At 45.2% G+C, this 27805-nt stretch overlaps 1 protein-coding gene across 5 annotated transcripts in view; it reads left to right on the top strand.

Annotated features, from left to right (window-relative positions):
• LOC125706037 (uncharacterized) overlaps positions 1-27805 on the top strand; it is a 129167-nt gene that overhangs the window by 74873 nt on the left and 26489 nt on the right. The window contains exon 5 of one of the 5 annotated variants that reach the window (XM_048972469.1): positions 17598-17688. The exons of 3 other annotated variants lie outside the window; for them this stretch is intronic. The gene's annotated coding sequence lies outside the window, so the exon portion shown is untranslated. Of the gene's footprint in view, positions 1-467; positions 527-17597; positions 17689-27805 lie in introns of those variants that run through there. One more of the 5 variants, XM_048972473.1, reaches the window with a different exon arrangement.

Raw genomic sequence — 27805 nt, 5'->3', positions numbered from 1 at the left:
GAGGAGTTTTAAGAAAACCAGTTCAATAAAGACACAGCACATTGCATCTCTATATAATAAACTTGTTAGCGTCTTTACGGTCTTTAGCGTCTTTACAAGTTTTGCAATTTGAATTTGCGTTGACTGAAAAACAGGACAGTGCAATTGCTTCATGTTCTTAGGAGGGTTAATTTGGCTCTGTGCTAGTGTAGGTCTCCAGCGGAAGTCTGGTAGGCCCATCGGATTCAGGTGATGTCTGGACACCGTCAGACTGCTGTGGATGTCTGTAGATGGCAGGCGCTGAGGCCGCTGAGCTGTCCCTCACAGCAGCTGTGTTTCTGAGCACGTGCAGGCTTGGGGCTGCACTCACAGCCTGCGTGTTGCATCTCGCTCACCTGTCGCTCGGGGTGATGCGGAAGCAGCAGGTGTGGCTGGAAACCAAGAACCGCAGGAGAACTGTGCTCCACCGTTGCAGGGTCCTGAACAGCAGGATGATTTACAGTCAGACTGCCCCACTGTGTTACTGAGCTGCGCTTACCCTCAATCTGTAAGTAGGTCTTTGAGTAACAGAGGTTTCAGGCGTGTGCTGGTCTTGGAAAGGTGACTTTGGGAGGGTGTTTGGGGGCAGTTATTGTGAGGACTGTATATGTTGTAGCCGGAAAACCATACAAACAACATATGACGAGATTGAAGGCTTCTTTGTGCATTCTTTTACAGTATAAGAATAGATGTGAAAGATCCAAAGATGTAGGTTCGTTATTATCATACCAGCCTTTCATGATTTGGCCCTGACTGAGTCTTTCTAAAAATGTCCGCCATCCGAGCAATTTACTCTTGGGTTACACATTTTCTGTTGTTTTGCACTTTTACTATCCTAAGTCTTAGATTTCTTTGTTTGTTTGTTTCGTGCGATACTCACATTTAGGAGTTGGTTAACATGCTATTTTGACCTAAATGATTGCTTTTGTGGATAATTTACTTCACTAAATGTAGGAGGACTGAGTCAAACCAATATGATTATCACCTAAAAGCTAGATGGAATGCAAAGGACTAAACCATGCTATTTGGAAGTGTTAATTCATCAAACAAAGCAATTATTGATATAAAACAGTACAACAGATATGGAATGCACGATCTTAAAAACTGAGGTATGCAGTACGTTTGTGTAATTTTATTACAGATTCCTTAACGTTAAACTACTCCTAACTTCTACTCTATCTACAGGACCCTTCTCGTATTGTTTATTGCTGAATGGACTGAGGATTAAGAAAGTGGTGAGAAATAAGCAGTGAGTAATTTTGTCTCCCTGTACTGGTTTTAGGGAGACCCCTAGCCATGTCTGAAGGAAATAGCTGTGGGCTCCAAGCGATACATCTGTGTGCCCAAGCGTTTGCACATCCTAGACTCTGGCGGCCCCACATCTCGCTCACTAGCCTGCTATTTTGATTCCGGGCGCGTTGCATTTCATACGAGACTGTGAGTCATCAGAAAACTTCCCTGTGGCAGGAGAGTACCACATAATGTTAGATGGTGATGATTCCCATGCATCTCGGAGGCTGGCGTGGGTGGGGGTGCCGCCACAGGCACGGCGACATATGCTAACGTGCCGTTTCATCGCCTGCGGACACATTACTGCGCCGTTTCGGAGGGGAAGGCTGATGGACAGAGGAAAACCTGATGTATTCATAGGCAGTTTGTAGACCACTTGGTGTCTCTAGGCATCCCATTAGTAATCCAAAAGTTTAGTTTTTAATTAATCAGTATAAATAATCATTATATTTTTGGAAAATAATTACTAGGATAATTAAAAAATATAGATTCTGTGTTTCTTATCCCTTGTAATTAAAGTCGTTGTAATACTAGTTGTAAACACAAATACAGTCTTATGCAAAAGTTTGGCTACTCCTTAACAAATATCTGATTTTGCTGATTTTGTAATTGAAAAGATGTTAACACAGTCTCTCTAGGAAATGGGAAAAAAATACACAATATTTTCAGCAAACATTGATGCATAGTTACTTTTTATGCCATAAATTGAACAAAATTAAAAAAATAAAAACATTATTCTGGCACTATGCAAAAGTTCCAGAGTCTCAGATTCTTTTTACAAGGTTTCAGACCTTAATCAGCTCGTTAGATCTGATGCATGGCACCAGCTGTCATTAGTAAATGTCAGCTGGTGCCAATTTCAAAGCTTTACAAATACTCTGACTCTTCAAACCTTGTGCACACACTTGTGGACACCCAACAACTATGGGTTCCTCTACGCAACTGTGTAAGACTCTGAAGATGAAAGTTATTGATGCCCACATTGCAGGAGAGGGCTACAAGAAGATAGCAAAGCGTTGTCAGCTTGCAGTTTCCACAGTGAAAAATGTAATTAAGAGATAGCAGGTCAGGGGAACTGTGGAGGTCAAGATGAGATCTGGAAGACCAAGAAAACTCTTGGGGAGAATTTCTCGTATGCTGGTCAGAAAGACAAATTAAAACCCCCATTTGACTGCAAAACAGCTGCAGGAACATTTAGTACACTCAGGAGTGGTGATGCATTGTTCCACTGTGCAGCCATGCTTGCACAGACAAGAAGAAGACCTTACCTGCATCCCCATCATAAAATCCAACGTTAGAAGTATGCAACAGAACATCTACAGAAGCTTGATGCATTTTGGAATCAAGTGCTGTGGACTGATGAAGTTAAAATAGAACTCTTTGGTCACAATCAGAAAAGGCATGTTTGACGAAAAAAGGAGCAGCATTTCATGAACAGAACACCTTGCCAACTATTAAGCATGGGGGTGGATCTATCATGCTTTGGGGTTGTGTTGCAGCCAGTGGCACAGGAAACATTGCATGGGTGGAGGGAAGAATAGATTCCACTAAATACCAGCAAATTCTGGAAGCAAACATCACACCATCTGTTAAAAAAGCTGAAGCTGAAAAGAGGATGGCTTCTACAACAGAACAATGATCCTAATCATAACTCAAAACCACCATGGACTACCTGAAGGGACGCTGAAGGTTTTGGAATGGCCATCACTGTCCCCTGATTTAACCATCATTGAAAATTTGTGGGTAGATCTTAAAAGAGCCGCGCGTGCAAGACGACCAAAGAATATTGCAGAACTAGAAGCCTTTTGCAAGGACGAATGGGAGAAAATCCCAAGGACAAGACCTGAAAGACTTTTTAGCTGGCTATAAAAAGCGTTTGTAAGCTGTGATATCTGCCGGAGGAGGTTAACAAACTTTTGTGCACAAACTTTTGCACAGTGCCACAATAATGTTTTTATTTATCTTTGTTCAATTTATGGCATAAAAAGTAACTGCATCAATGTTTGCTGAAAATATTGTGAATTTTTTTCCATTTCCTAGAGAGATTGTGTTTTACATCTTTGCAATTAAAAAATGACCAAAATCTGTTATTTATCAAGTTGTGGCCAAACTTTTGCATAAGACTGTAAGGCCAAAGTTGCTTAAAAATGACATTGGTATGACGGGACTGTGTCCGTAATGGATACGGTGGGAGGTTGCCTCCCTGTACCTGCATGACTGTGGACATTATGTTGTTGATGCTCTCACTGATGTGTTGCTGTTGGTCAGAGCAAATAGCCATCAGGTCATTTGAAGTGTAGCTTTGAAGGGTTAACAGGGGAGTCAAAGAAATAGTACAGAGAGGAGAGAAAGTGGGAGGGAGGCAGTAATGGAGGGAGGGAAGAAGGAGGAGAATGTGAGTGCGGAGCAGCCCTCGGTGGTTCCCGCCTCCTCCCTCTCAGGGGTTGCGTTTAAACCTTAGCAGGACTCTGCTCACCTCGGTCATCCCCCTCTCTTCAGGGGAGGGTAGAGAGAGAAGGAGAATTAGTATAGGATGAGGAGAGAGAGAGAGACAGAGAGGGGGAAAGAGACAGCCAGGACGCAGGGGACGCCGTGCAGTGTGTGAGGTGAGGGATCCTGCGTTTGCTGTGTGTGTCAGCGTGTCTTTCGCAGTTACACACTCGCTCCCTTTCTTGCATGGCTGCTGTATGATCCAGTGACTCTCTTACAGTAAATACAGGTCCCTCCTTTTGTTTGTACCTACACCACATCTTGCTCTAAACCTGACCATGTCAAGTGCATCTGTGATTGTGAATTCTCCTGTGGCTCTGAGTGTCATGCACTAGAGCCACGCTGAGCTACATGATGCAATGTGCGCATGTTTCTTCTCAAATGCGAGCCATTGCATCTGTGTGTCCTTCTCATTGTGTACACATGCGTGATCGTGGCTGACACAACTTGCACGGTCTAGCTGCGTCACACTTTATGGTTGCGTAAATTATTCAGTATGTATATAGTGTCATTGCCCTTTTTCACTGACACATTGTAACTAGCGCTGGTTTGTGGTATGTTACTGGGCCAGGTCACTGCTAATCTAGAGATGGAGTGTTTGGTAGCACTTTAGTTTACGGACTGCTCCTTACCTATTAACACTGTTACTAATTGTTTGATAATATAATAGTAAATAAAATGATTCACTCACAATCAAATTTAGAAATCCTAAAGAGCTTGTAAATCATTTGCAACTAAGAAAAAACTTCATTAGTAAGCTTACTTATAAATGAGTTATAGCTGAGCTTTAAAGGACTCCTCCTTAGATATCAAACATTTAGTAATGATTTGATAATATACAGTAGTCGTTAATAGAAAGATTCACTTACAAATTTAGAAGTGTATTGATACAAAGAAATGATTGCAATAAATTTGTTTGTGAATAAATCTTTCGGTCTATTAAACTGATGATCATTTAATAATAAATTATTAACAATAAAGAAGCAGACCTTAAACTAAAGTGTTAACGTGCCTTTTAGCGTCAGTCTTTATCTCAGACATTGGGTTTATTTTGGTGCCGTAACTAAGAAGCCCAGAGACCCTGCTGGAAATGACCTGCCCAGCTTGGAAAGGCACAGTGAAAGCAGGCTGACAAGTCGCTGCCAGAGGTCAGCTGAGGTGCTGGAATGTCAGGTATTACCACACCTGTGGCGCTGCTTCCTGGGTGTGAGGGGAGGGAGTGTTTTGGGCGAGCAGCAGCAGCAGCAATGCAGCTCCACCCTTCCTGTCCTGGGACACAGCAGGAGAGGAACCTCAAGGCAGGGTCAGTCTTCTGTGCGCTTTCAGGAATTTGGACAAGGATGCAAAAGCTTTTGCGTGTGAGATCGCTGGCATCCATGCATGTCCATGCCTGCGTGTGTGTGTGTGTTTTGTGCATCTGTGTAAATGTGTGTGTGTGTTTTTTCCTTAGCAGCCTGGTCTTGTGCATGTGTGAAACCACTCGCAGCGTATCTTTGTGTTTGTCTCTCAGTGCCTGTAGCCTATCCCAGACTCTGTGTGTTGTCAGGGTCACTGTGCCAGAGCGAGTGCTGATGTTTGGCTCTCCTGCATCATCTGAACATCGTCACATTTAATTCAGCACCTTCTGTTCTAGGCCACAGCCCCCTTTTTAGCACAAGGCAAAAAGGCCCCTTTTAGCATGACTAACGCTGCCCAGCGGCCCAGAATTTAGGTCACAGGCATCATGCCGGGGCTGGGGGAGGAACAAGGAGTGTGAAGGGAGCGAGGGATGAGAGAGGCTTTGGAGAGGAAGGTCAACGTGAGGGGTGGGTGGGGCTAACTGCTTACACTGATTGCCTCATTGACTGCTGACCTGCATCCTGGTGCCAATGGGGGGCAGCTGGCTTTTGGAATTTCTGTGTTATTTTTTTTTCTTCTGTGGAATATATTTCACTTAAGCTGTTTATCAAACATTTTCACCTCGCTGACGCCAGTGTGACTCTCGCTGCCCCCTAGAGGGGGGGCTGATTCCTACCGGCAGCCGGCTCACAGCCCCGCTGATCGCCTGGAATGTCCTGCAGTTTCCACCGTAACTCACCACTGCATCGTCAGGGCACTGTGCTGCCGCCTATAAAACAGGAAATTACTGCGATGACAGTAAATTTCAGAAACTGGCGCAGGTGAAAGTGCAGTGGCGCGCAGCCAACGAAAGCCATCATTTTTAGAGACAGCTGAGCTTGTATGTGAAACACAATAGTCTTGTTAATGCCTTTATCTGAAATGCTTTTCTATTTATAGTTGTTGTGTGCCATAAATATGCCACTTTACAGCGGAGGCTGCGAATCGTTGTGGTTACTCGGGGAAATAAAATACAGAATTCACCTGCAGGGAGCATATCACTTCAGACAGCATTTGGAGCCACAGTGAGGCTTCTGCATGGCCTGGAGTGATTTGCGGTCCAAACTAAGTGTCGTTATCAGACGTAGAATAATATGGAAATCAGTAGTGCTGCTTGATGTACAGCATTTTATACAGGTGAGCAGCTGGACCTTCATTCACTCTTTCCCACACTGAAATGAACACACATGTGCTTTCTTGGTATATGTCTAAACAAATGTACTACCCACCTACACCTACAGAAACGGACGACTCCATACATTCCCATATGCGTGAAATGTCCTTAATGGCTTTCGCTCTGTTGACAGGAGAGCCCTAGTGTTGAGCTGAGTGTGACATCCTTGTGGTGGGAGCCTTTTGAGTTGAGATCCCAGTGGGTGATAACGCCACCGCTCAGAGATGCAGAGGGCAGCTGTGTCTCTCTCTGTCTCGTTTGTGGACAGTGTAACGTGACTCACACAGAGCAAACCTACTGCGTGTCAGCGAAACTGTCAAAGAGCAGAATTATGTGTCACAAATCATGGTAATGCAGATAACACAGGAAGAAAAGCACTATGAGGAAATGTGACAGTGTCCAGACACAGCACACACCGATATGAGGAGAGTGGTTAGATTGCTTTGCTTTGACCGCTGTCCTCAGGGTCTGGCCTGAGGAGAGTGGTGAGGTTGCTTTGACCGCTGTCCTCAGGGTCTGGCCTGAGGAGAGTGGTGAGGTTGCTTTGACCGCTGTCCTCAGGGTCTGGCCTGAGGAGAGTGGTGAGGTTGCTTTGACCGCTGTCCTCAGGGTCTGGCCTGAGGAGAGTGGTGAGGTTGCTTTGACCGCTGTCCTCAGGGTCTGGCCTGAGGAGAGTGGTGAGGTTGCTTTGACCGCTGTCCTCAGCGTCTGGCCTGAGGAGAGTGGTGAGGTTGCTTTGACCGCTGTCCTCAGCGTCTGGCCTGAGGAGAGTGGTGAGGTTGCTTTGACCGCTGTCCTCAGCGTCTGGCCTGAGGAGAGTGGTGAGGTTGCTTTGACCGCTGTCCTCAGCGTCTGGCCTGAGGAGAGTGGTGAGGTTGCTTTGACCGCTGTCCTCAGGGTCTGGCCTGAGGAGAGTGGTGAGGTTGCTTTGACCGCTGTCCTCAGGGTCCGGCCTGAGGAGAGTGGTGAGGTTGCTTTGACCGCTGTCCTCAGGGTCCGGCCTGAGGAGAGTGGTGAGGTTGCTTTGACCGCTGTCCTCAGGGTCTGGCCTGAGGAGAGTGGTGAGGTTGCTTTGACCGCTGTCCTCAGGGTCCGGCCTGAGGAGAGTGGTGAGGTTGCTTTGACCGCTGTCCTCAGGGTCTGGCCTGAGGAGAGTGGTGAGGTTGCTTTGACCGCTGTCCTCAGGGTCTGGCCTGGCTGTTTTTCAATTATGGGGATACAGAGACCAAGGACTTGCCCAAGCATGTGACAGGGATAGTGTGGTTAGCCAAAAGGTTTTTAAGTGCCTTGGAGGAAGGAATGCCTTCCGGTGTGGTCTTTTTTTCTTCAAATGATCATCCCTTGAATGCAGAAATTAAGAGGGCATGTTGACTTTTTTAAAATGAGACCTTCAGGCTGTGTTTACGAGGGCTGTAGTCTCTTGTAGACAATTGCATATTGTCGTCATGTGGCATTTTTCCTTAATTTGCACCTGTGTGTGTGCCTTCATCGTGCCCCCTTTGACCGTTGCCCTTTGACCTCCCAGCAGCACTTCCTGAGGGAAGGCAGTAAATGGCAGTGGTGTGATTTCACTTTCTTGCCACCCACATTTTTTTTCAGGACTGGCCAAGCCAAAGCTTATATTAATTGTATGTTTATTATAATCACGCTAAAAATACACACACCACACCTAAGGCCATATCGGGCATCAAAGTGGAATTTTCATCGAGATTTAGTATAGACTGCTGCCTCTGTTTTAGCCCGTGAAGCCCACAGAAGCATCTGAATGTGCTTTGGAGTTACGAGTCCTGATTTATGTGCCTCCCAGCAAGGTTGCACAGACGCTGGAGCGGGAATGCTGTGAGATCCGAGCTGAGCTTCAGAAATCTCCTTATTCCCATTTGAAATGTTAATTCCCTGTTCCCTTCTATTTTGCCTCATTCCAAATTCATACAGTGTTAGAAATGTTTTTGAGGGGCACATATTGATACCCATGTGAACGGGGGATATTTGAAACATTTGCTCCACCCTCCTCTCCTGAAAAAAAAGAGTTGAAATGTAATACTGGGCTGCCTCCGCAGGTAATGTGTTGTGGGCAAAGTAAAATTGACTTGACCTGTCTTGACACGTCTTATACCCTAAAACTAGAAAGTGAAACATTCTCCGACAGGAGTCATCCTTACGTTCCTCTCTTACAGCACCTATCCAGTGATGAATTGCCAGACGTCCCATTTCTGTCTTTGTATGTGATCTTTTGGCTCGGTGTGACGTAGACTGCCTCGAACTATGCAAATTCTTGGTGTATTACTTGTGTGATCAGACAGAGAATGAGGCTCCAGGTGCTGTTGTATTGCACTTGCATCTTTTCTTCATGAGCTCTGACTGACCTCAGGAGAATGGGTCACTTCTGACCTGGCTGAAGTAGGATTAGCCATGACTGACAGATCAGCAGACCACTGATTCTCTGGTCACACGGCACAAACGGGCAAACCTGAAATACAGGCTAACCCCAATGCAGTATCCCATCATGCTCCTGCATACATATCTCAGTGTACATCTACCTCTGCAGTGTAAACTGTGCCTTTAAGCATGATTTTTCTAACAGTTCCAGGCACATGGAGTCGGCCACAGGGAAGTGCCTAGTCAGGAATGGGTTTAACTGATGCGCTCATCTCAGTTCAGTTTAATCAAGCTTACTTTTTCAACATGAAATTAGCAGCTGTTCCATATTCAACATGTGAAATGATCTACCCTAAAGCACGAGGAGAGCCATGACAGACAAGCTGATAAATAGCAGGGCTGAAAGATGAGGAAAATAAATATTGGTTGTGTTGGACAAATGGTTTGTAGCAGTGGTAGTGATGAGTTAGCGACACCCAACTGATGATGGGCTGAGAGGGATACCACCATCTGCCAGCCATATGAAGACCACTGGAGTGACACAGATCCTGGGCCACTGGAGTCAACAGTCTCAGTCTCTCTGGGAAAATATGCACTGCCTGCATGTGCAGAAAAGGTGGTGTTGGTCAGTGAGAAGGAAAAATTATAGGGAAGATCCGCTTTTACTGGCTGGAGGAGTGCGCTTGTGCCCAGAAGGCTGCAGAGTCCAAGGAGCAGTGAAATGCTTCATATACTAAGGTACTGTTTACTGACATAGATGCAGGATGTTACGGTGTCAAATAACGTTTGTACTGCCCACTGTCCTGGGGGCTGCACAGCCCTGATTCTCCTGGGCTTTCAGCATAAATCCACCCCCTTAATTATTACTCCACCTATGCTGGTTGATCTTCATGCTTTAGCTTGATCTGTGTTTCACTCCATCATTTAGTCATCCTTGATTATTACCTTGCATTACAGTCTTATATGGACATTTAAACCAAACCATTCTTTACAGGTATCTCCCATCAGTTGTTTACACTGGGTACAAAGCTATGACCTAATATAAAAAATGGATATGAGAAGATGTGTTACCTATTAGGCTTAACTGCTCCCAGATAAACAAATTAACTTGTTAAGTATCAATAAAAAAACCTGTTTCCAAAATAGAAAAGCAGGTATTATGCTGACTTTTTTTTTTCAAAATAACACATGCAGATTAAAAAATATCCCAAATGTTAGTATGAAAAAACAGTAATCATCTCAACACGAGTGACCTTCGTGTTACTTAACGCAATGTTCATCTCAGTCTTCCTTGACTTTCATCTCGGGCCAAAAGACGGACATCTAAGTAGAAGAGAGAAAAGCCTGCAGAGATCCTGTAGAATATGGCTCAGATTAATGGTGGAGATATCGCTTTACCTCATCTGAAGTTAATTAAAGGCCCAGAGCCCGTCTGCTCCAGCCGACGTCTGCTGAGATGGGTGAGGACGCACGCTGACCTCGCGGCAGGGTCGCCGTGGCGATGGAGCGGAGCCCACCTGCTGCGGAGCATGGGGCCTGAAGCCGTGCAGCTGGGCGGCTGGGAGGAGCCGCCGTGGGCCTGCCGGACACCGTGCATTTTGGGAGAGCGCAAATTGCTGTTTTCTTTGCAAAGAAAATCAGAGCCGGCCCACAGGAGGACCGGAGCTTCATCAGAAGTCATAGTCGCTCCTTCGTTCTGCATCGTAAACGTACTCGGCTTTATATAGCGATTTTTGGCATTTTATCTGCCGGCTTATCTGGAGGATATTTGCATCATGAAGGCGATTGTGGTTTATTTTAGATCTCGGCTCAGTCCCTTTGTTAGCCAGTCACCAGGTGCCTGCGGCAGGCACCTTTCATAAGGGCGGGCGGTGATTCCGTCCCCCCCGTGTCCGTAAGGGGGCACAAGGCTAAATATAGGCTAAGCCGTCTCCGGCTGCTCTGGGTCATTCTGCGTATAAGCAATGGGGGCAGGAGACCAGGCCTGGCAGGCCATTTAGAGGAAGTATATTTAAGGTCAATTACAGGGAGCAATGACAGCAACTGGCTGAGCTTTAAAGACTCCGCGAGAAGGAGGCCTTCTTGCGCCTTGGCAGTACGTGTTCTTGTGGAGCAGCTGCAGAGGGCCGCTCTCGTTTAGCCCTCATGGTTACCATGCGCTCTCAGTCAGAGGGCTGGGCCGGCCAGCCGGTTCGGACAGTGCGCTGGGAAGTGCACCAGGTCAGCACCGGTGGAGGGGGGCAAGGTGCAGCATGCGTGTGATGGAAGCGTTGGCAAGATGATGGGCTCCGGACGGAGGCGTAGAGCTGAGGGCCAGTCAACGCTCCAGAAAATGTCACGCGGCGAGAAAAACGAGGTGATTTTAGCAACGATGCAGCTCATATCCAAGCTACTCTGTCATATATTTTTTAAGACGTTAGACTAACATCTTCTGTTATGCATCCATCTGTCAAGTCCGTCAACAGTCTAGCAGAACATCGCAGAAGATGTAAAAAGAGGGCAAATTAAATGGAAAACAATGTGTAAATATGGCAGCTGTGTTATTAGGAAGATGGAGATAAATTTAAACGACTGAATGAATCCAGACAGCACTAGCGATGCCTGTCTAAATATCTATAAAGCACTGAAACCCCCACAAGTGGTGATCTAAGGAATTTTATAAGAAAGTGTTTTGTGAAACAGCATTCCGGTCCATAAACTGGAATATTCTGGCTGGATGTGATACTGAGCGTATTTCCAGAAGGCCTTGAGGAAAGCGGGATTCGTGGTGGCTAAGCAGCGGAAAGCTATCCTGGATGAGCTTTATTAGTGTGGCCTTAGACTGACTCTGTCCTTTCCAACAGCTGGACCTCGCAGGTGAAGCAAAGTGTGAAGTTGGGGGCTCTGCCCACTGCTTTCTTTGCCTTTGTTGAGTAAATACGGTCTTGCTTTTGTAATTGGGTGTCAGACTCGAAGGGTGGCTTGTCGTCCAGTTACTGAGCTGCTCTTTTTGGCAAGCAGGGCCCCGACCCAAGGGAACCCCCCCATAACCCTCTTCCCCCCCCCCCCACTTTTACCACCCACTCCTTAAAACACTCTACAAAACTTGCCAAGACGGTGACGGAGGTGGGCTGCGTGTCAGTAATGTGCTGTCACTGACAAGCCCCATTTATGGACGGCCTGCAGAGAATTTTCTGCATTACGGCGGATGACATGTTATGCAAAGCAATGTTAAAATAAATTCCGATAATGAGGTAAGAACTGAAATTCTATAGTGAAAACATACAGCAGTAGGAGTTGAGGGGCCTTTGTCTGTATTTACATTTATGGTACTTGTAGTGTCCCACTTTACTACGAAACCAACATGTACAGTGAAAGTCTTGGGACACCTGCAAAAATAAATGATTTTATTCATCTATATACAAAAATATTTATCACATTACAAACAACCAGTAGTATTAAGTAAAACATTCATTTCATGTAGTAATACATTGAAACCCAAATTATAGTTATAAAAGCTGAGTTAAGAAGTTCATTGACAAGCAGTTTTAATTAGTAACATCTTCACAATAACTTAAAACATGTGTGTTTAGTTTCCCTCTGGGACAGGGGCAGGGGAGCCAGTGCCCCAATGACAACATGCATGCCCCCCTTTGACCCCCCCCCCCTCCCAAATACGTATGCTACTTGTGTCTGAAATAAATTTGTTATTATCATTATATGTGGGCTAAAATTTAGTGCACTGGGAACAGGCGAAACACAAGCGGAAGCACATTTTCTGACGGACTCTTAATGTGGGTGCACTGGGGGGTCGAGTTGCTTCAGTCGGTGAAAAGCGAAGTTAAAGAGAAAAAAATTATCGAGCTTGTGGAAGCAAGACAGTCTAAACAGGAAATCTGAGTGAGCTATGTATTTGTAAAAACTGTAACATGTTACTGCAAAGCATAGTATACATAACTTATTGGTTCTCAGAATTGCTTTTGCTTCTTAATGCTGCCAAAGTAGTGTAAGTATTACTTGGAGGACAAATGCATCAAATGCATCTGTCCCCTCTAACAGAACAACTGGCTGCAGTCTACCCCCCATTGACATGGTCTAGAACAGTCACTGCTTTGAGAGCCCGTGCCTTCAATCGCAATTAATAGCAGGATGGCAAGAACAGAACTCAATGAGTCAAAAAGTTACAACACTTAATAAAAAGGAAATGTCTGTGTGGAAGGTATGTGCAGATATGTTAAACATTGCTTGTCAATTGACTTCTGTTGAAATCAGTAAGAGAAGGCAGGATCAACCAATCAGATCTTGGTTCTGTCTCCTCCAGTTGCTTGCACCCACCTCCTCACACAATCTGATTTTTTTGAATAGCTGATGGGGGTCAAAAATGAACTAACAAGGAAAATGATTATTATAGACTAGCGCTCCATGCCCAGGTTGAAAACGAAGCCAGCTGCATTTATAAATGCATTCTGACTGGTTATCTCTCTGAACCAATCATTTTTCGTTCTGCCCTCATTACATTTTTGTGTAAGTTAAACTCCCACAAGCATCCAAAAGGGGCCTGTAATTTCACCTTTTCACTGGAGCTTTTGTATTAGGTTGTATTAATCCAAGTAGCTCTCATTTTCCCAGTTCAAATAATTTTGCGGAAGTTAGTTTTCTGGTAATTGCGGGCTCTTCCCTGTGTTTTTCACTAGCTGCAGGCCTTGCATGTGCCTGTAGTACTTACTCAGTGCCCCTGCGTATGTGTGGAGTGGAGGATTGGAGTCCCACAGCTTCGAGGATCCGTGAACGGGACCTGAGTGGGTTTCAAGCCGTATCTCTCATGACTGCCACCAGCATGGCATCAGCTCCACTTCCGTAAGCTCTTTGGTCTCTCCTTGACATAAATCTTGCACAACAGCACAATGGTAACAGTCCAAAATTCAGGAGAGCGTCAGGATAGTGAGGCCTTCACTGACATACTTAATAACTGTAACACATTCAGTTCTTGAAAAGGTCTTTCTTCTTGTGCATTTTGTCTGTCACAATGTTTAGCATATTAGCTTGGCACACCTAAGCGGACACTCTTGACAAATACCATGTGATGCATGGAGTTGAGGAAAACTAAATGAATGTCACCTGCTTTAAATTGGAAACACAATGACTTTATACATTTTTGATTTCCCTTGGTTAAGAAGAGAGTTGCACGAGAATAAGGTGCTGCGTGTTAAATTGGCACGAGCTGTAGCTATGAGCCATTGTACTTTGGCACCCCTCTGCACCCTGTTCTCGGTGACGTGCCACATTTGTGTTTTCCCCTTATTTCAGAATAGACGGATAACACAGATACTGTTCAGATTCTTTATACAATTTCAGACACACTTTTTACATGCTGCTAATATCTCTCCATCCATTTTCTATACACGCCAGTCCTATGCAGGGAGGGAATAACCCAGGAGAAGGGCTTTAACCCAGTGCAGATGCTCTTACTATATTTCTGTTTATAGGATGTTATTAAAGCATTACTTATACTAACCACACTATCAGCCATATAAACAGGAGGGTTTGTTCTGAGGTGTCTGCACGCATTTGTAACTTTGGTTGTATACAGTATATGGAAAAACAGTGGCTACAAGCAAGAAAAATGTTTCAGTATATTTAAGATTAATTACTCTCAACTTCCCAAAAATACATCACATGTAGCAAATCCTAACCCTAGTAAATGTAAACTGAGGTAACAGCTGCTATAACAAACATCCCACAAGTTTGTGATGCACTGGTACCATTATCAATGTTCTCAGAGGCTCACACACGCTCAGTCACATCACAGTGAAAAGGCCCTTTAACACCATACAGCTCCAGTTTTACTTCCTCTCTTATTTTTGGAAGAAAATTGCATATGAATCCCTTTTGATAGCCATAATGAATCCACTGGTGATTTGGGCAGCTGTACTAAGCTGTGGGGAACTGGGCACATAGGGGCCTATTCACCTGTAGGGGGGTCAGCACTCGAAAGATTGGCCTATTGATGGGACGGCGTGAAGAGGGGAGCTAATCAAAGGGCTGTTTGTGCCGGGGGGGAGACCTCGTGCTCTCCAGTGGTGGGGCACAGATATTTCGGTTAGGGCTTGTGAATGCAGCGCTTTGCCTGTTATTACTGCATATCCTTCTGGCCAAGTGCTGCTTTCTGCACGACTTTCATACCATAAACAGATCCTACGCCCTCACACATGGCAATAAATATCATTGGCCCTGTTGTCACAGTCAAGGCAAGAGCAGCCTGTCCAGTTGTGTCTGGAATGATGTCCGAATCCTGCACTGGGGGTGTTCTGAGGTGAGGCGGGGTTGGGGGTGAGCAGATGGCCGTTAGTATATTCTCTCCCCTATTTTTTTATGAAAATCCACCAATGTGCACGTATGTGAAGAGGAGTACTGAAAGTTACTGTATCATTTTCAGACCCTGCAAGCATTTAAGTGTCCCTGTCTCTTCCACACTTCTTTGTCAGAGTGTGTATTGAATACCTGAGTTCATACAGTCTGGGTGTCCTAGGGCTGCGTTTTTCCATTAACTAGAAGCCATGCTCACTACCACCCCCCTCTCTCCCCTCCTCTGTGAGACATACGTGTATTGGCAGAAGTGAGACCGGCTATATCTGATTTTAATCTGAATTTACACAAGTGCTGGGGAATGTAAACTTTATTTCAGAGGTTTAAAAGATCCAAATTCACAAAAATGGACAGCAGCAAAAAAAATGGGACAATTTTCCTGAGGGATAAACTGTTACACTAATTTTGCAATTTAACTTAAATCAAATGCAAGAATGTATTTCAGTTTTGCTCTGTTCCTGTGTCCCGTTGGTGATCAGAGACAGGTTTTAGGGGTCAGGGGGATGTTCTTTTCTTACCCCAACCCCCATTGCTTAGCTGACAGAGACCAGTCATTCTATACCCACGGTTCTGCCATTTCCTTGTATAGCTGTCACTCAGGTTAGACGCAGGAGAGAGGTCATCCCTCACCTCAATAGAGGGCTTGTTTGGGCAATGACCCTGTGGCCAGGTTTCCCTGTCCCACCTTTTACAGCTCATTGGTCAACTCTGCCTTTGGAATGTGTGCTTCTTGAAGCTGATTGGCCACTCCTGCCCTGGGAATGTCCTTATTCCTGATCCACACTGCTGGGCGAACACACATCATCCGGTCGTTAATGTCAATAGTGCCAGGCTGCTTTGTGTTTGTGGGTGGGGCTACCCTGACCCAGTCAGGAATGGCACACTGGGGTGTGATGGGTGTGGCCACACCACAACCTGCACCCTTGGGGGGACCGTGCACTGCCTGTGAACATTTCAGAGGGCGGTGTGCCCTGCGCCTTGGCTTTGCTTCTGTTCCTGCAAACTGATAACCTGCTCGACGTGGTCTGCCACTCTCACGGCTCGCTCATATCCCACACCTTCCACATCTGGACTTGTTGTGGACGTCAGGTAGTCCTCGCTGTAGAAGGGATAGCACGTAGCACAGTGATTAAGTCCGGAGAAACTTTAGTTCAGAGTCTTCACGAGATGCTTCGTTATCAGAATCCGCATACGGTAATTTAATCAATCATAATACCTTTTGAACTCTACCCATAATGCCTTGGACTCACTTGGAGTCTGCATGAGGGACACCATAGGTCTGACCCATTTTACTGAACTGGGGCTAAGAACTTCCCCCTAAATCTTCCTTTGAGTCTTCAATAAAACCACTGAGTAGATGCTGCAGGGATGTTGCCATTTGTACAGTTTATTGCGGATCTCAGGGCTGCGGCGGGGGAATTTGCTAATCTCAGGCCAACTGCATATTTGTCCTCCCGTGCAGAGCCATTTGGGGACTCTTAACATGGTCTTGTAGGGACCGCCAGCAACAACATGGCCTGGAACGACCTGCCTGGCACGCCCTCTGTGCACTGGCTGTGGCCAGTCCACCTCAGCCGGCTGCTGCTGTAATCGCCCTCACCTTTAACCAATAAAAGACTGTCACAGCTAATTAATACCATGTGCACCATGTCACACATTGGATGCTTGTTTGTTTGTGTGTGTGTGTGAATGTGCCTGGGCTTTATTACGCCAGTGTACTGTTGACACTGGGAGTCTGAGTCACAGGCAGGGGCTGGGATCAGGGGTACTGGGGTGGCATCAATGTGATCACAGACGGGAGTGATTTAAACAGCTCCTATACCCCATAATACTCATTTCCCCCTGAATGCTGCACCTTAGTGTCCTCCCTAGTGATGTGTCCCAGGATCGCTGAAGACGAGTTATTTTACCAAAGTGTGGAAAAGAGAAGGGAAAAAAGGAGCGGCTTTTGGATACGTGCAAAAATAGGAGCTGGTAGGAAAGGGAAACTTTCGAGGGGAAGCTGGAGAATAAATATCAGCAAATCCCTTTGATTTAAGTGTCGGAGCGCAGTGACGCACGGCTCCAGAGCGCCTGGCCCGCCCTGATCTCTATCAAGGAGCTCCTTTCATTGTCCCAGGTGATTTTCATGGGCTCTCGCCTCCACTCTCGACCTGGCCCTAACTTTCTCCTGCTCCTTCACAGCTTACGGCGCTCAGTCCTCCCTCCTCCCCCAGCTCCGTCTTCTACGCTTTCCCACCCCCACTCTCTGTCCCTTCCCTTCTTCCTCGCCTTCCCTCCTTCTCCCCTCTCTGTCTCTCTCTTTCTCTGTCTCCCCTGCTTTCTTCCGCCCCTAATCTCCTCCTCCTCCGCATTGTAGTGCGCTGGCAGGCAGCAGGCTGGAGGTTTTCTTTGGCAGATAAATCACTTTCTCTTTGGCTGGGCCAGGCTTGGCTGCCAATCCAAACTGCCGTCTGCTACTGGCTGGCTGTGCGCAAGGGGGCGGGCTCTCAGCTGGTAATGAAGACTTCTCCTTTCATCCCAGATTCCAGACACTCAGTGTACATCCAAGGCAGCGGCTCCAGGCTTCTGTACCTCTGCACAGTGCTTTACGGATACACAGGGCCAGGAGGGAGGTAAGGGCAGGCTCTGCTCTCAGATCTCTCTCTACTTGTCTGTCTATTTCTTGGTCTCTCTCACCCCCCCCCCCCCCCACCCTCCACCCCCACCTCCAAACCTCCAACACACGTGAACTTGCAGACCTTCGGACAGCATTCTATGTGCTACGTTTCCACGCTAGCATGACAGGGCTTCTGGCTGTTTGTAATTAGGGGGTCTGATTGCTGTGATCTTTGTCACTCCCGGGGAAGAGTAGTCAGCACTGATATGAACAGGATTGCTGTGCTGCTTTGTGGATTAACACCTCAGCGCTGTACAGGGACAGGTTCGGGGGGGGAAATGTGTGCAGCCCATGTGTGTGTATCCACTGTGCCTGAGTGTGTGTTTGAGTACAGCTTGGCTGGGCGGCTGGGCGGATGTGCCAGCAAGGAGGCCACGCCAGAGCTGGTGTGATTGTGGCCACGAGATGGTTTGGGAGGCAGATACTGGCTCAGCTGTGTAATGCTGACTGGACAGAGATGTTGCCTTTCTGACGTGAGGAAGTGGGAGCTCTGATGTCATTCTGGGTGTTTTGACTCCGCCCACCCAGGTCGTGACCCCCCATTCTCCTGGCTCCTAAGTCGCAGCATTCCTTTCCGCTGTGTGACTTTCTACCGCCAGTGTTTGTGTTCTGCAGGCAGGCCGACAAGCACTTTTTCCACATTCCTAAATTTTGAACTAATTCTTCATCGATCTTTAAAACCCCCCCTTAGTTTAATTACACAAGCAGGCAGTCTGGTTTCTGGGTCTTTCGGAAACCTTCCTTGGAAATATCAGAGGATATGCCTTTAAGAGCCCTAAGCAACTTTCCATAGGGCTGCTGCTGAGCCGAAAGGCAGTTTCCCTCATTGCCTAGTGAAAGGTGCACAGTAGCCTGGGCTAATGCGAAAAACACCAGCGTGCTGTGCTGGGGTGGAGGGGTGTGCTGCTGGCGGGGCTCAGGGAAATGGGCTCTCCAGACAACCTTGTGGGGGGGGCAGAAAAGAGGCAGGGCTACGTGTCCCTCAATGAAGCTGAGGATGGTGAGGGTGCTGGTGGCTCGCTGGCTGCGCTCCCTCCCTCCCTCCTTTCCTCCCTCGCTCACGGTCGCCAAAGCGATCCTATCAGTGCTGAGGGCTGTTTGCTTCCAGCCTTTTCTGAGATTTATGTGCCTGTCAGCTGTATTGCAAGCCGGACTCTAGGCCTCTCCTGCTGTTTTCCCGGGTTCACGTTATTCTGTTGTTGTATCTCACATGCTAGATCTTCTCAGACAAATGGAGAGTTTTAACACTGCTAAGGTAGAATTGTAATCTTCTATAACCTCTCTGCAGAGAATTTAGCCATCGGAGGCCGTTACTTGGATCCGCGGCGACGTTTTAGGAAAATCCTGGTGTGAGAGGGGTGCCTTGTTTTTGTTCCTCATAAAGGTCATCTGCACCGTCCCAGATGAATGAATAGTACGGCAGGGTGTTCAGGTTGAATTATGGTATTTATGGAATACATCCAAGTCGCACAGCTGTATTGGTGAGATCAAAAAAGATTGCTAAGGTGACCAAGGTTCATCAGAGAGGAAGGCATGTTAATGTGACAGGATTAATTACACTGCGCTTTTCACACACTGGCAGGAGTCTGCAGTGAGGGGAGTGATTGTGAAAGGAGAGGTTAGGGAGGGGGCAGCTGGGGGGGAGACCAGGAGAGCAAAGACTGAGATAACATAGACATGGGGTCATTTTACTGCTTATGGGAGAAACATGTGGGCCTTTGAGTATCGGAGCTGCAGTCTGGCCCTGCCAAAGCCAGTGACACTTCTCCAGGGTTAAAGTAATCACGTCCTGCAGAGTGATGAAGCTTTAGAGAGAGCTGGTCAGCGGTCACACAAACAGGACCACAATACAGCCAGACAAGACATACACAGGAAGTGCAGCACACTCATATACGGAGCATTGTCAGCTTTGTTAGTATTTCCAGTCCTGCTTTCATTGAAATGTTTATGTCACACATATATGTATTGATAAAATGAAGCATTCAAGATGTTTCTGCAGCACGTTGTCGCTCTGTGGTCTCCTTGACAGTGCGTTCCTTCTGAGATGCGATGCCAAAACAGCCCATCTGTGACACAGAGCTCTTGCTGATGGAGAGGGTCTCAGGGCGAAAGCTGCTCGGTGGGGATCCCATTTTGCTGGTGTGGTTTTCTGAGCTGCTGTTCTGCACATCCCTTCAAATGTGTGTGTGTGTGTGTGTGTGTGTGTGTGTGTGTGTGTGTGTGTGTGTTTGTTGTCCTGTCGGGGCCCAGCTGCTTGTAGGTCCAGCTGTATTTGTGTGTTTTTGTGTGTTAGTGTAGCTTATAACTGTAAATAAACATTTATGGTCATTAATATTATACAGCCAGGTCTGCATTTTTTATGCATACCTTTATGTTGCTTCGTAAAAGTTACCCAAAGTAGCCAGAACTGCCTGTGTAGCCGTGTGTGTGTGTTGCTGCGTGCAGACATTACACTTCTGTGTCAGATACAGCAGTCAGATGGGCAGCTGTGTCCTTCTGGGGGCAGAAAGGAGGACCCCTGCTGTTCACTGGAGGTACAGCATCGTGCGAGCTGTGAAAGTCATCTGTAACAGCTGTCTGGCTGCCTTTATCTATTTCTTCCCCATCACACCCTCTCCCTTTATCTCTGAGGACTGTTGTCACCGTACAGCATTGCATTAGACTTCAATGGCGCCGTTCTGAGTGTGCGGTCGCCAAGGACTAAATGAAATGTGTTTTCTCAAACTGACCGCCAGTTACCCTGGCACTGGGTCGCCACCATACTGTAACCTCTGCCCTAAAGTCAGAGGCCCAAAAGCCCCTATAAGATCACTGCTACACTTCTGCCTCACATTGACATCATGTGATATCAGCCTGCGGAGGGAGGTGAGCAGACATGCTGGATCCATATTGGTTTTATTATCCAAGGGCTGCACCCTGGCGTGATCATAAAGCGTGTGCCTGTGTGCGGGTGTGTGTGTGTGGTGAGTGTGAATATGGCGTGAAATCCAGCACAGCCTGTTTTAAAGAGCTTTTGTGTTGTCGTAAAGAGGATGGTGCTAGAGGCGCTGAAAAATTAAGCTGAGCTCTGGTGTCCATCTACGGCACGGTGCCATGTGAAGAAACCGTAACGTGGCCCCCTTCTGCTTTATGGCCAGCTAGGTGCTTAACGTAAATGCATTTAAGGGTCCTTGTTGGGATGTCAGAGTCCATCAGTGTCCTGTGAACTTCTTCAGAATGCCGTTAATGGGTGCCTGGTAGCGAGTTCTTGAAAGGCAGCTGACCTACACATGCGTAATGGTGGGGGGCCAGGAGGTCACTCCCTGGTAGGCATGGGGAGGCTGTTAGGATTCTACTTCCATACTGCTGCATAAGTCTAATTTCCTTGTGTATGTAGTTTTAAACTACAAAGGATATGAGATGAACAGTCCTTGTTATATAAACCATCTGTGGCTCTAAATGTGGATTGGGGAGGAAAAAAAAAAGGTTGTAAAGAAAATATTTGAAAAAGAAGCTCACAGTTGAATATTTTTGCTCTGCACATGGATTTGTTTCGCCTGTCTGAGCAGGACAGCGGGTGAGTTTTGTGAACTGTGAAGGCAGGTATGAAGCAGCCTGAAGCAGAAGTGGGAAGGACAGCGCTGCCGACCTGGCCTGGATGGCGACTTCCTGACATCCTGCTCTTCCTGTCATTCTGCTCCGGCATGAAGACAGTATGACTGACGGGGCTCAGGCTGCAGCTGCGCTGTGTCCTTGTTATATGATATTTGTTTTCTCTGGGTTCTCGCGCAGTGCAGATTTCTTACGCAGCCCATTCATTGCGTTAGGTTTCGGCTCCACCGCTCACGCGGCCGTTTCTTGATCCCTGCCGCTCGCAGACGTGTCTGCTGCAGCGAGCTGCATTGTTGATGGGGGGGGGGGGGGGAGGAGGACGGGCCCCGTCGCAGCATGGTGGCGGAGATTTTGCATGCCTGGCTCCATACGTTGCCATCATATATCTGCAAGTTTGGGGGTCTGTTGGATTTGCTTAATCCTGGGGGGGGGGGCGTCCTGCTGCACATTAACACCTATTGATCCGCACTGCGCTGCACTCTCACATGCTGTCAGTCCTGGTGTGCTGATATTCACGTCACTCCAAATCCTGCGGTCTTGCCTTGGGTAACTCCTGCAGCAATGCAACTTTTAAAGAAATCTTCTTCAAATGGAAACATGCATTCCATGTGATTGATGTGGGCTTTCTGTTTTTATAAAACTGAACTTCAGTACTGGTGGCTTTTAAAGATAACTGCCAATAATGATAACAATAATAATAATTTTAGATTTAAAATAAAACTCTTCAAAGTGTCCTGAACTTTGGATTTAATAGTAATAGTTAATAGTAATTTAATAGTAAAGTAAAGCTTTACTAATATTAATAGATGAGAGAAAAGGGAATTTTCTGAGAAAGAACAATAGCTGAAGATGATTCTGCAAGAATCAAATGTCAATTTAATGCTCTTCATCGTACATGATTACATAAGTGTGAGCAGAGCTGTCTTTTCATTCCGGGATGTTCCCAGGTACTGCATTGCTGGAGGTTAGTGTTCACTTCCTAATGACTGTCAGTTTATGAAGCACAGCCCCTCCAAGGAAATGTTCAGAGATTCAGTCTTTGTGAGACCGAGCCTCACTGAGAAGATTACAGAGTAATTATATTTTTCTGTAAATATTCATCATAAAGTAAATTAAATGTTAAGTTACTGTAGCAGAATAGCAGTGACCCCCCCCCCCCAAAAAAAAAAAAAAAAATTCTCCCCAGCAGTTTTATGTAGGTGTTTTTCAAAACAGAAGGGAATCTGAAACCACGAAATGTGTTAACCTGCAGGCTGCAGCTCATTTGCTGATAAATGTATTTATATGAAATGGGACCAACCAAAACCATTCAAACCATAAAGAGAAGCACTTTTACACCTAATTCAACACACATTTTTGTGTGCGTTTTCTTTTCAGGAAGAAATATGAGAATTATTTTGCAATGCTGGCAATAGATATGAAGTGGTACCTTTACTAAATGCACAGCTGACAGAAAGCAGCAGAGCCTCAGCGTATCCCTGTAGTATTAGGAAACACTCCTGAGCCACGGTAATATTCTATGCAATTTAAAAGCATCTGAAAACAGAACAGTCCCATGAAATCCCTGTTGATAGCAGCAAATAGAATGTAGGCCGCTTACAGAACTGAGGGTGCTCTCTTACCACGTGTTGCTTTTGCTTATTGCTCCTTTTTGTTGTCTTTCTTTAAGTCCTAATTCTTCAGCCACTATGCTGTTAATCTTCAGTTAGCAGAAACCAATATTACATCAGTTTGATTTGTAATGATTCATATTTCAATCTGTGTCTTTCCGATTTCTGACAAGGAGTCAAAATCAGTCAAAATGTGAGATTTTTACAATCTGTCATAAAATGTGACCACTGGCTGCTGTGGTGTATGAAGGCTGTTTATTCGGCCGTTTACACATTAGTCTGATGGGAAAAGCTCAGGAACATTTGTGAGACACATTTGTTGTCATGTGAGGTAACAGTGATACCAAACATATGAGCAGTATGAATGTGCAATATGTATAGTTAATGATTAATATGTAATATGAGTAATTAAGATCTGAACAAAGTTATTCTAAATGTAAGGGATTCTGGCCTGTTTCCAAGGAGGAAAAGCAACTTAGACTAGGTTAAGTGGCAAGACTTTACTTGGTGTCTTTGTAATCGAAACATAAAGGGAGCAGCAGGCAAAACATTGCAAATTGCATTAATAATTCACAATAATCACATAACTGACAAAATTAAATATACTAGCAAAACTCACTGCTGTGTTACACTGCAGAAGAATAACTACTGCTAAGAAACATTTTAGTTTTCTGGAAAAAAACCCCATTGGCATCAGACAACATTCATACACAAAGACAATTAAATAAATCAACTTTAAATTAATGAGTGACTGCTAAAGTCTTTTCTAATCCTTAAATTTGGAAGGGATGTCTGACCTTAAACAGTTATGTCACTGATCCAGTTATTTTCAATTTTCTCATCAGTCAAAAATGTCGAACTAACTAAAGACATGTCATTACATGTGAGACAGTTTTAGCACATTTACTCAGCCCCCCCCATCTAGAGGAGAGACAGTGTGATGCCCTCCCGCCCACAGCTGAGACATATCACTGCTGCCACCTACCAGGCAAATTATCCATGCAGGTTATGCAAACCTGAGAACTGTCCATCTGCATTTTACTGTTTGAGCATTTTTGTGAAATTGGCGCATGCAGTCACATAATTGCATGATTCCAAAAAACATTCATAGCAATTAAGGCTAAACCATGGTTAATTTAACTAACATTTTAAAAGTGCCTCTCTTTCTGAAATATAGAGATGTCCCTTTCTTCTCTGTCAAAGTAGGTCATAATGCTTCATGGAAGGGAAGCACATTTCAAGATGTTAGTTCAAAGCTTGTATGCTGTTGACATATCAATAACAACTGCAAACCGTAATAAAAGTTTGGACGGGTAGAGCTGATAATTGTATCCATAAGGACACACTACGGATGTAATTCCTTTCTTATATTTGTCAACTATTTATACTGGAGCTATAGCTTTGGAACTGAACTAAGAATGCATTTGCTTTTGAGTGTCAATACCGCTTTAGTCATTCTCAAGGAAGGAAGCCAGGCAATGCTTTACATCTGAGCGAAACTAATAATAATCTCTTATAGGTAGGGAGGAGGTGTAACTCTGAGGTTTGTCGGCTTGTGTCAGGCTCTCGCCGGCTGTGTTTGCATTTTAATGACAGGCAGTATGTCTTGTTTAATGTCGTTGAGCTGGCTGAAGATTGTGTCATCGTCTCTTAATATGCGACATAATGCTGTTTTGCTTTTGCTATTTCAACTTGAATATATCGAACTGAGTTGGTTATTAGGCACGCAGCCCTTTAGGAGTTCGGGTAGTGAGCCACAAAAAACAATTTGTCGAAGGCATGCCTTCTGGAATCCAGTGTTTTCATTAGGGGAAACTCTGCATCATCTCTGCTCTAACAAAATTCAAAATATGGTTCTAGAAAATGGTTTTTGGTTATTTTGTTATGCAAGCCCACTTAGCTGCCCCCTCAGCTCTAGGCACCATTGCCTTCATCTCCTGTCATTTGTAGCTTTATGGCAACACGTCCAAATGCGCTGAAAGTAAAACAAAGCATTAGGTTGCAGCCACAAGCAGAGTGCTCTGGGCTAATAGGTGCGTACTGTTCTGCATTATTACCCATATCTCTGTTATTGTCTTTGACTGTTTGTGCTACTGCTGACATTGTTTTTAACATTCTTTTTGGGAACTGATTTTGTTTCTGAGAAATCTGTCTGGTTTGTGTTGCCACTGTTATTAATTCTGTCCTGCCTACTTTGAGGAATCAAATATCTAATACAAACAAACAAATTAATATACTCCAACCCAAACCATCTACAATATCAGGGAATTAATATGCAATTGACTAAAAATGACTTTACGAACAGACACCTGAACACACATACCATAAACCGCAAATTTACGCAGGTGTAGTGGGTGATGAAATGATTGCTTAATCAAAGCCATGTACAGTGATATCATCGCAGTCAGTCACCGCAGTATGATGCTAGAGTATGGTGCAGTAGAGTATGATGACTTTTATATTTGTATTTTGTATAAGACTGTCTGTGTGAATGAAAGTTCTAATGGTCTCCACAAAATAGCAACATCGCAAAAATGCAAACACATAAATAGAGCAGAATTAAGCCAGAAAAAGAATTTGTATTTTGCTACTGCTGCTGATGTGGACAGCGCCCGCAGCAGCCACAGTGCGGAGATGGCTCCATTAGGGTGATTAATTGTGCGACAGAGTACCCAGTGCTGAATGGGCTCCAGTGCCAGTTGTTGCACTGATGTAAAGGGATCAAGGTTCGTCCTCTGTCACTGACACATTTGGTTTGTTTGAAGTTGATAAGTAGTGGGCATCGAGGGCTTAACTACTCCTGACCTCTCCTGCTATAAAACAGACAGTGGGTATATTCTAGTAGGTCACCATTTCGTCTTCATAATTTCATCTCAGTTCTGTTCCTTTCATAGACTTAGCAGTTGATAGTCTGTGAAAAGTTTACTGAGAACCAAGCCCAGAATCTAACAAGGTGTTGATTATAGAAACCCAGAAAGTAGTTAGTCTGACAGCTTCTATATGTTTTTTAATCAATGAAATGCTTTTAGGTATCACTGGCCAAAAATCTCTACCAACCTGTTTGGCGCTGATGAATCCCCCGTGTTTCCCAAGTGGGTGGCTGCTGAAAGCCTTACCGCAGTGATTCTAGCATTGGACATCACACTCCTGTCCTGTGCTATGGATAAGTACACAAAACACTGCAAAGACTTTATTTCCCGAAGCCTGAAGGTATCTGATTTTGGAAGCCAGTGGTACTATGCAGAATGAAATGTTTGAAAGGACAGAGTGCCAACTCTTTCTGTAAATGAAATTAAACACAACTGCAAGCTGAACATTAATTGTGTGCAGCTGACAGCACGTTGCTTTGATCCAGACTTTCAGATGGCTCAGTCCCTTTAGAAGAACAGCAGTGATTGTAAACTTGGGGTAGCTATTTTTATATGGCTTGCTATTGCTTTTGGTAGAGTATATCCTGTTCACTTTCCCTAACTTTAGTTTTCTGGGGGATTCCCTATGCATTACAGATGTCTTTGAATAGAATAGGCAATTACATGTATGTAAATTGATAAATGTATAGATTTCTGTATGTAAAACGGCAACACTTTTTAGCTTCTGAGCTGTTGCTGACATGTCTTCACTCTGAAAAGACCTATGTTGAACGTAGCCTCCTAGAGGCCTTAAGTTCAGAAAACGTGTGAAGCCACGTCTTTGCATTCAGTGTTTTAAACTGATTCTTTCAGAATCTGGTCACATGACTTGAGACAACCTGCTGGATCTCTTTGTACCCTCTGGTACCCTTTCAGTTTGCTGAATAAAGGGCTGATACTTGATCCTTATATCCCTCGTCCTGCTGCAGTAACAGTAAAAACAGTAAAATATGGCCAAAATGTCTAAACTTAAGATTAGATTTTGGCAATGGTAAATCTGTCAGCAAACACAAGCTGGTAGCTGTGTCAAAAGCTGCTCCGGCTTCTTCATGCTTGGATTGCAGTTGCAATACTTCTTCTGCACTTGGTTTTGCTTGTAAGAAAACAAATGGCCAAAAAGTGTGCCAGTCAATCCCTTTCTGCTTCTCTTAGAGCCACTAGAGCTTTCTGAAGCTAGGCTAACACTCTTAGCACTTGCTTAGTTTTCCTGCATAGAGCTTTCTGATGCTAGGCTAACACTCTTAGCACTGGCTTAGTTTTCCCTGCATAGAGCTTTCTGATGCTAGGCTAACACTCTTACCACTGGCTTAGTTTTCCTGCATAGAGCTTTCTGATGCTAGGCTAACACTCTTAGCACTGGCTTAGTTTTCCCTGCATAGAGCTTTCTGATGCTAGGCTAACACTCTTAGCACTGGCTTAGTTTTCCCTGCATAGAGCTTTCTGATGCTAGGCTAACACTCTTAGCACTGGCTTAGTTTTCCCTGCATAGAGCTTTCTGATGCTAGGCTAACACTCTTACCACTGGCTTAGTTTTCCTGCATAGAGCTTTCTGATGCTAGGCTAACACTCTTAGCACTGGCTTAGTTTTCCCTGCATAGAGCTTTCTGATGCTAGGCTAACACTCTTAGCACTGGCTTAGTTTTCCCTGCATAGAGCTTTCTGATGCTAGGCTAACACTCTTAGCACTGGCTTAGTTTTCCCTGCATAGAGCTTTCTGATGCTAGGCTAACACTCTTAGCACTGGCTTAGTTTTCCCGCATAGAGCTTTCTGATGCTAGGCTAACACTCTTAGCACTGGCTTAGTTTTCCCTGCATAGAGCTTTCTGATGCTAGGCTAACACTCTTAGCACTGGCTTAGTTTTCCTGCATAGAGCTTTCTGATGCTAGGCTAACACTCTTAGCACTGGCTTAGTTTTCCCTGCATAGAGCTTTCTGATGCTAGGCTAACACTCTTAGCACTGGC

This window comes from Brienomyrus brachyistius, chromosome 13 (genome assembly GCF_023856365.1).
Source record: "Brienomyrus brachyistius isolate T26 chromosome 13, BBRACH_0.4, whole genome shotgun sequence".
Classification (NCBI taxonomy): domain Eukaryota; kingdom Metazoa; phylum Chordata; class Actinopteri; order Osteoglossiformes; family Mormyridae; genus Brienomyrus; species Brienomyrus brachyistius.
This window is presented reverse-complemented; position numbering and strand designations above follow the sequence as displayed.